The sequence below is a fragment of the Asparagus officinalis genome, chromosome 7 (assembly GCF_001876935.1).
Source record: "Asparagus officinalis chromosome 7, Aspof.V1, whole genome shotgun sequence".
Classification (NCBI taxonomy): Eukaryota; Viridiplantae; Streptophyta; class Magnoliopsida; order Asparagales; family Asparagaceae; genus Asparagus; species Asparagus officinalis.
The window spans coordinates 354,982-364,827 of NC_033800.1; the positions used below are offsets into that span (position 1 = coordinate 354,982).

Consider the following 9,846-nt stretch of genomic DNA (forward strand, 5'->3'; position numbering starts at 1 on the left):
CAACTCGCCTGCCCGAGTTCGGAGTCGAATCCGCCAGCAAGCCCCAAAACCGTCAGTACAGCTGGGTATCCACTACCCCACGTGCTGAGATGGACCTTCCCATCTCTCTCGACCCGAAGGGAGAGAGAGCACAGTACCCCAGGACCGTCAAACGGCCGCCCACAGTGCGCACAGCGCGAAGGAGCTGGACAGGTGTCGAGTCAACCTGAGCATTCATAAATGCGACTCACCTCGGATGTCTGAGCCAAGAGCTGGATCCGCCGGCACTCGGCAAGCTGGCTAGACCCACTCGAGTACTGTACACCTACTTCACCGCCTCTCCTGACCGGAAAGGAGAAAGCGTCGTGCTCAAAGCACGCCGGGCGGTCACGCACAGTACAAGTGATCGGACAGACACTTCATCGATCTGCGAACTCATAAATGCGGTTCATTAATGCTGGTCAAATCCACTCGGATAGCAGTCGTTTGTTGCCTCACATACAAGAATGGGCCTTCCCATCGTAGGTGACAGGACATAGAGCACAATCCCTGGAATGACCGTTCATGGTATCGAGGAACGGCGAGACGTCTCTGAAGAGGATGTGGTCACATCCCACAATTCAAGGAGAAGTCAAGCTGTCCTTCTTTCATTTAAAAACCCCTTCCAGCACGATGGAAGAGAGGTCGCAAAACTTGGAGAAAAAAGAGTTGAGACCAAGCTGTTAGCAAATCCTTGCATTACAGCACTGCTGCCTAGTTCCGAGCTCCGATCGCCGACGAACTAAGCAGACCCGAACTCCATTGCCCCGAGCTTCTACTGCGAACTGAAGCTCTCCAGCAACCTCATTCAAACGGTCCAAGGGAAGCAGACTCGACCCGAGCATCGAGCGAAGCCATCCTATCGCCACCGAGGGACCCACGTTAAACAAAGAGGGCCTTCCCTCTGCTTCTGTTGTAAACATTTGATTTGTTAGTTTGTAATAAGCTTTCTTATAAATACAAACGAAACTCCTTTCTTCGGAAGAATCAAATTTTCACCCTACACAGTTACATTTCATTCTTTTTTTATCTGTCTTTGGCCCTTAGCGACATTTTTTTTCTCTCGAGTAGTTATCAAGAATAAAATATTTTTTCGCCAAATATCTCACATGTTTAGTTTGCCTGACCTCTGAAAATTATATTCTAGGATATTTACTCGTAATAAATCAATTTTTGCAGGTGAACGAAGAGCATGTGGCCCTCATGATGGAAGCACTTTCACATAGAAAGGGAAGTGAGAGAGTAGAGCAGGCGTTTTGAAAGGAGAGAGGGGGCAATTGCTTCCCTATGTAACAAGTTGGGCCATTTGTAATTTTATTGATTTATTTATTGTCAACAGAAAGGTTTAATAGTACATGTTAGAGTGTAATTGTTTAAGGTAGTTGGAGTCTTTGTAATGCTAAATTAATGTACTTTATCTTGGTATAGCGTTCATTTTGTTAATAGATATTATTAGATTAGTTCATCTTGGTATAATCTTGGTAATGAAAGAAGCTCAAGTATTTTCCTATAAGCATTTTTTGCTTAATTCTTCAATGACCAAAGTAGATTCTGCAAAAAAAAAAAAAAAAAAACTGTAGCACTCAAAGTAGATTCTGCAAAAAAAAAAAAAAAACTGTAGCATAGCATCCTAGACGGAAATTCCGTCTAGGATGCTTAAATTCCGTCTAGAATGTTTTTTAAAAATTAAAAAAATTAAAAAATTTAAAAAATCAAATTCCGTCTAGAATAAGATTTCTAGACGGAATTTTCCGTCTAGAATACTTATTCTAGACGGAATTTTTTTCCGTCTAGGATAAATTATTCTAGACGGAATTTCCGTCTAGAATAATCCGTCTAGGATGTATTCTAGACGGTTTTGAATTCCGTCTAGAATATTCCGTCTAGGATGTATTCTAGACGGAATTTCCGTCTAGAATACTACATACTAGACGGAAATAAACTAGACGCGTATTCTAGACGGAATTCCGTCTAGAATACGCATCCTAGACGGAATTCTGGGTATCCTAGACGGAATTTTCCGTCTATGATGCCTCATTTTTTAGCAGTGATAGTCTATATGCAATATATGTATAGATGGCCTCATAACATAATTAGGTTCATGCATGTAAAAATGACATACAATAAGTACCTTTTATGTTAGCGTTACTGATGTCCACCCACAAATGCTCAATGTCCCAACGATGATGCTGTAGAATAGAAATGTGTCAATTGTTAATATTCAAATACTAATGTTAATAAATTAACCCAATTTTATCTTTTAGGTAAATATTGGTCATAGTTTGTGAATTCTGAATTTCCAAAGTTATAGAATGGTTAGTGTTTAGCACCACAAAAAGAAAAACTTAACTTGTTATAATTTTAGAATTGATTTGATTAGAAATATATGTATTTTTAGTGCTCAAATACTAATATTAACTAATTAGACCAAAAATTAATCTTTTATGTAAATTTTCATTATACTTTGTGAATTAAGATTTACGAAAGCTATAGAATGTTTAACGTTTATCATAAAAAAAATAATCCCTTTGGAATTGATTTGCTTAGAAAGTATCTACTTCTGTCTACTCAATAAAAATGGCCACGAACACTTTTTTGGAATTATTAAAGAAAACCTTCATCAATAATGTTCATTTAATGCATAGCAAATAAGTTGAAATGAGGGGTATAGTAAAAATAATAAATTATTGTAAGCAGTAAAAACATACCTAACGAAATTGAGTTGATGAAGCTTCCACGGTATTAATTTGAAAATACAAAACTTAGAATCAGACAATATACAAACAACATACTGTAGCGGGGAGTATAGTTGAGAGTCTGGTTGGGAGTGTGCCCCCTAGTGTCTCTCTAGTAAAAATTATAAATTCTTGTAAGCAATAAAAACTTACCTAAATCATATTAAAATCTGTGTCTCTCTAAGTTTTAATACATTTGATTTGATGATTGTATACTTAAAATTAAAAATCATAAATCATATTAAAATATATGTTACGAAAAATATTGTCATCTGATGCTTATACATTCTCGCTCTAAAGAATATAAAGTCAACTCTAAATTTCCTAATTTAAGAATCTAAAAATTAATATATCACTAAAGTAGCCGAATATCTATTTCCAAAGTTTTGTCAATGGCGAAATTTTGCAGCCAATTACTACTTAAGAGATCAATTTATTTTGGAAAGTAAAGTAGCTTAAATTACTATTTAAATGTCACGCCCTAACAAAGCAGCATTCTCCATAAACAATGGAAGCGAAATAGCATCTACATTTCCGTTCAATACCCAGATTTTTCCTCTATTAAAAAAATGTCGATCTAGTTTTCAGACCATAACTAAAAGTCATATGACCATGTGCTAATGCCTAATGGATGAAGCATTCATAAATGTTCAGGGACACATTGACTCAAATGCAACCACATTTCCATCTATAGTAAGCGCATGGCATTTACATCTGATAATAGCTAGGTAACTAGCAGCATTTCATAGACTAAAATGCATATATATCTTGAGCCCTGAAATGCATATTATAGATGATTGCAGGTATTCTGAGATTAACATGTGAATGGACTATACAATGTAGCAGATGGTTTTTATTGGAAGTACATGATGCAAGATGTAAGCAAATAATCATCACAAATCTATTTATCCATTACCTAAAAACTAAAAAAAAAAAAACTTTCAGATTAAATTAAATTTAGAGGTAACTGAAGCAAGTACCTCATTTATCTGTCTTCCTGAGGTGCTGGGACCATCATCATCAGTTGCCTCTTCAATTCTGGACTGCCTTGCATTGGCAAGATGCATTTCTGAGGTAATCACAAAAATAAGAAAAATAATATTACACAAATATTCATATTTCAAATTGACAAATCATAATTATGTTATATTGTCATCACCTGTTTCTATGTCCTTGTCAGGCCCTTCAAAAACTTGATTCTGGAATGACAAAGGCGCAACACTTTCATAGTGCCCATACTTATTTTCGTCCTTCACCCTATCAGCTTTATATCACTGTACCAACTCATTTAGATGCGAGGGCCATGTATATGATGCTTAAACTAATGTTGATACTCATGCCTTAATTGTAACTGAGATTTTTATTAGATTTGTCAATTTTGTACATGGTATTTACAATAAAAGAAAAGGGAGAAGCTTGTGCATTAAATCTCATATTCATTAAGGGGGTAAAATAAATAGTTGACTTACAAAAACATTCAATTTTTTTGCACTTTTGCAAGCCAATATGAAGCATTGCAAGCATATCTTTCCCACCTAGTTGAACAACCTGCAATCACATTCAAGTACATCACCTTTCATTAAAATATAGCTACATATCAATTATGATATTAATCTATTCAATAAGTTTCAAGTATAGTTTGATATGAACTAATTTAAGGAAGACTCAACACTGCAAATACACTGCATGCTATAAATTCATAAGAGATTCATATTGCTTGTCGGAGACATTTCTCTACTCTTACTCACCAGAAAAGGAAAAGTAGAAGCAAAACGGCCAACACTGGAGGCAAAACAAATGAGATATATTCATATTGTTTACTGAGAAGGCATAAGCACACTACTGACAATAAAAAGAAAGAAAAAATATCAAAGATGATGGCTTTTCAGTATAGCACAAATATAAGATGTATTATCATTCTAGAAAAATTAAGATCTAAAATCAAATTAATTAAAAATGAATCAAGTTCAAAATCAGATTTTACTTTTGTTACCTACCAACATTTTAATTACCAAAGATTTTATTAATCATCAAAGTCAGCTCTTGCATCTCTATAAATATGTAAAAAACAAACAAAATGCATAGCTTATTATAATAACCATCAAAATCTCACAAAATCAAATATGTAATTTCTCAATTGAATATATGGAGGACACACATGTTTGTTGTTTCTGTCAAAATCTTGTTTCCTATTTATCCATGTCAATTCTGTTGATTATCCGAATAGATAATTCTGCATCTAGTTATTACAGATATTAGTTCAGCTGCATCCATTGTCTTTATGTTACAATAATTAGGATTTTATTCACGCTGGGCTTAGAGATGGATATGTGTACCCTTGATTTCCTTTGGAAATGACATTTTCTATTATTGGCAATAGTTTCCTGGTTCCCTAATGAGGATTATATTGTAGAAGATGCTAAGAGAGCATAATAGATACCTAAGATATTAAAAGTGCATCAAAGATATCCAGGTGGCCTGTCCTTTTCTGGTGGATTCACATTAAGCTATGTTTTTTAGGCCAAAGCTAGGGGTGCTAAAATTTGACCCTTTAATAACATACGATAATAGTGGCGAAATAAGGTACTTGTGGTCTAGTCTTTGGATCTGCTTCATGTTTATTGTATATTTTCTGTGTTTGTGCTTGCAGAGGAGGTAAAGTGACAAATTTCAACTGGAGCATATCTGATCCATGGACAATTGCTAGTGTATCTACCGATTCTGGTTGCAATCCTGATTTCAACTGGAGCATATCTGATCCATGGACAATTGCTAGTGTATCTACCGATTCTGGTTGCAATCCTGATGGAAGCTTACAGGTAATATAACATAAATTCATCATGCATATTTCAAACTCTTCAATTTTATAAATTTGTGTTATAAGTATTAATTTTATGTAAATCCCAAAAAAGAAGACGAGTCTATATATGATCTCACTTTCGACTTTCTAAATCATAACATTTCTACAGATATGGTGCATGAGTGACTTGATAGTTGATACACATACCTACCGAAGAAGTCCTTGTGGAGCTGAATCAGTTTAAGAACCACATCAGTTCTTGTGGGTAATATTGCTACATTTCATGAACCAGGGTGTCAGTGAGTCTTTGAGGACTGAACCTCGGAGATATGTTGGTTACAGTTTGTGAACTGTATATTCATTCCTTGATAACCTTTGGTGTCATGCGTTATTGTGTCTATAGAGATAAGAAAGCTATTTTTTTAACTTTTAAGCATAGAACCCAAAATGGAAAGAATAAATGTCGAGTGACTAATGGTTGAAAGCAGTGGTAAATTTCAACAAAGTATCATTGAACTTTTTAATAGTTTTCTCAGAAATTAACTTCGGTTTGCTAATAAATTATCATGTACTGTGTATTTCAATTAACTAACACAAATGACCACAGAGGACTAATTACATAAATTAATAAAACAAAGTTTGATCATTCAGCATAAGGATGACATAGGCAGATAACCTTATCCAGCCTAGTAATTTGATTTATATGCCTTTTTGGTGCAGAACTAAAGAGAGAGTTTTTTAAAAAAATACTAAGTAAATACTCGAAATTATACCAGATAATGCAACATTAAAATAAGCCATTGACATGCACTTAAACATCTTAAGCAAAGACTTCTCAGGAGGTCACCCGCCCTAGACCTACTCGCACTTTGGAGGTTATATAATTCTCTTACGCATAACATTTCTATAACAAAATGTAAGCATTAATCTAGAATACTTTTGACAGTTTCATTTATTTTCTATAGATCTTTATGAAAAGACTAATCTAGACAAATATCAACAATAAATACACAAAATCATGCCTAAATAAATAAACATTCCAAATCGAATACATACTATGAAACAGTATGCAAAATTGATACAAGTGTTATAGAGGCGCAAGGCACAATGCGGGGCGCAAAGGTCCCTTACGCACACCATGCGCAAGGCGCACATCGAGGCGCGCGCCTCACTAATTGAGGCGCATAACTCAAACTAATATTTTCCAATATCATAAGACAAAAATATATAAGCAACATATTAGTTACCTACATCCAAAATTATGAGAATATCAACTTAAATCATCAAATTATGCTAATTGAAATTTTAAAGTAATAAAAAAGATACAAGAAACATGTATTTAAATCATCAAATTAAGTGATTAACAATTATGAGCATATGTTTATAAATTGTCACATAAAAGACTAAGAAATATAATTAACAAACATGATTGTTCATAATTTTCTAGTTAGTATTCTTAATTGATATTTGCTACTTAGCATGAAAAAATGAAGAATGAATGTAACAATTACATATTTACATATTCATAATTTGCTAGTTAGCATGCTAAGTAGAGAAGGAAGTTACAATTAGCAAACAAGTATACTAAATTACTAACTATTATTTCTTTTTTATAGGTTAAACATGAAAATATGAAAATAGATTAGCAATTAGTAAGAAAGAGTATATTACATAATATAAATATGTAATTATGTAAATTATTTTAAAAAAATAAAAGAAAGAGTATGTTACATAACGCAGGTGCGAGGCGCACGCGAGGCGCGAGCGAGACACATATGAGGCGCACGAGAGGCGCGCGCCTCTCTGCGTACAGTGCCCCGCCTTGCGTGCGGGGCACATTTCCCCTACGCCGAAGCGCCCCGCGCCCCGGGCACGCCTCAATAAGCCTGATTGGTACTACCAAAAGCAACAAAATCCATGAAAAATCTCACCTTACGTCGTCACTGTCATCCTGAAAAGAACCAGGCTTTGACCCAAGCTTCATAAACTTCATTGTGGCAGAAACTAAATCACTCAATAGTCTAATTAGTATGAGCTCAATGCTAACCTTTACTTATAACCACCTAACCAACAACTCAGCCAAGTGGTTTCATGCTTGGTTAGCCCAGAATGGTTACATGTTGTTAAGAGTGTGACAAAGGTGATTTCATTAGGTTTTACTACATCTTGCTTCATTTCGTGGAATAATTCAATAGCACTTTTTCCAAGTCTGTGTTGGGAATAACCAGAAATTATTGCATTCCATGAGACTGCATCTTTTCTCGCCATTCCATTGAAAACAATTTCGAAGCATCATCCAAGTGCCCACACTTGCAATACATGCTCACTAATGAGGTTTCAACTATTATATTAAAACTCAGAGATAATTTAGAAGCCCACTGATGATTTGCTTTCCTGAATTTAAACCTGGGAGATCGCGACATACCAATAATGCACTGGTTAATGTTGATGGGTTCGGGCGCACCTCAACTGACCCCACCATCAGTTTAAACAATTTTAATCCATCCTCTGATTGCCCATTGTTGATGAACCCAGCTAGCATAGCATTCCAATTGACTGGAATCCTAACTCTCATGCCACTAAAAATCTCTCGTGCTTGTTTTATCTTATCTGAAAACATAGTCAAACAATCAACGTTGCCAAATAACATTCAAGTAACTGTTCATAATTTGGGATGAAAAAGATTTACTTGAAGTTCCAAAAGGCAGAGTATTAGAGATATTATGTAAAAAGTATTGCCTTCAACACTTCACTGTGCATATATTGTAGAAGGGCAATATGAACAATGCACGAACATAGCAGAAACAATTTTCCAAGTGGTTATCAATATGCTATTATAAGTATAACCACATGGATGTTATTCTTTCCCAGACAACATATATTGAATTGATCTCAAAAGGCCATTCAGGTAATAAATTGGAAATAAAATAAATAGGTTAAAATTTCAAAACCCAAAAATCAAATAGACTAGTAAATAAAGTTATTTTTCTAAAACTAATAATATTTCTCTGAACTGATTTGAAGTTTTTTTACTCTTTCCTAATCATAATATAGTCTCTGTTCATATTCTTTGGAGTTATAATTGCATCAATATGAACAAATTAAAAAGAGAGAAGGAAAACACTTACAGAATATTCAAACTCCTGCAATACGAAAGCTTCAAAATTCGAAGATTCCGAAATCCCCCCAAATAAGTCATCCACTCAGCATCCACGCTGCTCTCCCCACTCAAATCAACCTCTTCAACGCAATGCTGGAAAACCCAGAACAAAATAAAAAAAATTCACAAATTCCAACAGAAAAGGTCCAAAATTAAAAAGTTAGGGCTAGGGTTTTGAACGGACTCGAGGAGGGATGGGTAGAGGAGGTGGCGGTGGCGGAGGCAACGGAAGAGGGCGTCGGCGAGGTGGGAGGGGAGGCACTCCAGGGTTCGCTTCTGACGTCGCCATGTCTCGACGATCTCTCTGCTGGAGCCCGCAGATTCAGAGATTGGGGAAGAGATTAATGGTTAGGGGATGAGAGAGAGATTAGGTCTAATTTGAGAGAGAGATTTTTAGAGAGATCCCTCCGTTGCTTTATAAAGAGAGAGAAAGCTGAGGGAAGCTTGGATGAGGAGCCTGACGATGCCGGAGGGGGGAGGAGGGTGGATTGTCTGAGCCGATGTGGGAGAATAAGAAAAAAAAGAGGGGAGAGGAAGCGTCTGTGTTTGTGAAGGAGAGCAATATGACAACACTGATTAGAATTTCAAAATTTTAGCAGAGATTTGAAATTCAAAATTTTTTTTCATTTTTTTAGGGAAATATGTCGGTGGAAGTGTGGGGCTTCAGAATCAATTAAAGTTACATTTGTAAAATTTGGTTTGCAAATGTAACTTTAAGAGACTGTTTTGGTTGTTGTTGGTAAAATTATGTATTTATGACACAACTTGAAAAGTTGTTGTCCACCTCATCAATTTCACTTGTATACTTTTTTTTATTCCATTGGAATCATAAATTGCTTGTTTGGAAAGTATAAAAAGTGGTCTCTACTCAAATGATCATATTGGTTGGAATTATTTACTATTTTTTTCTGACTTCAATGTTAGTTTTCTCCTAAAAACATGATTGAGCTTTGCTACAGGGACCTAAAATATGGGACCAATAGAGAGGACAAGTGAGGTGTCCCCCTCCTATTGGATAGTGAGTTGGCCATCATTAATGATGGCCAACTCACTATCCAATAGGAGGGGGACACCTCACTTGTCCCCTCTATTGGTCCATATTTTAGGTCCCTGTAGCAAAGCTCAATCATGTT

At 35.5% G+C, this 9,846-nt stretch overlaps 1 long non-coding RNA gene across 2 annotated transcripts; it reads right to left on the minus strand.

Moving 5' to 3' along the window:
* Window positions 3,739–9,250, minus strand: LOC109849424. Of its 2 annotated transcripts, XR_002249088.1 has the most exons (5): window positions 8,898–9,250; window positions 8,682–8,806; window positions 7,979–8,163; window positions 3,913–4,301; window positions 3,739–3,822 (listed from the first exon to the last, which is right to left on the minus strand). It is a non-coding gene; the product is annotated as an uncharacterized LOC109849424 (long non-coding RNA). The 2 variants fall into 2 exon arrangements; XR_002249089.1 differs by lacking the exon at window positions 7,979–8,163.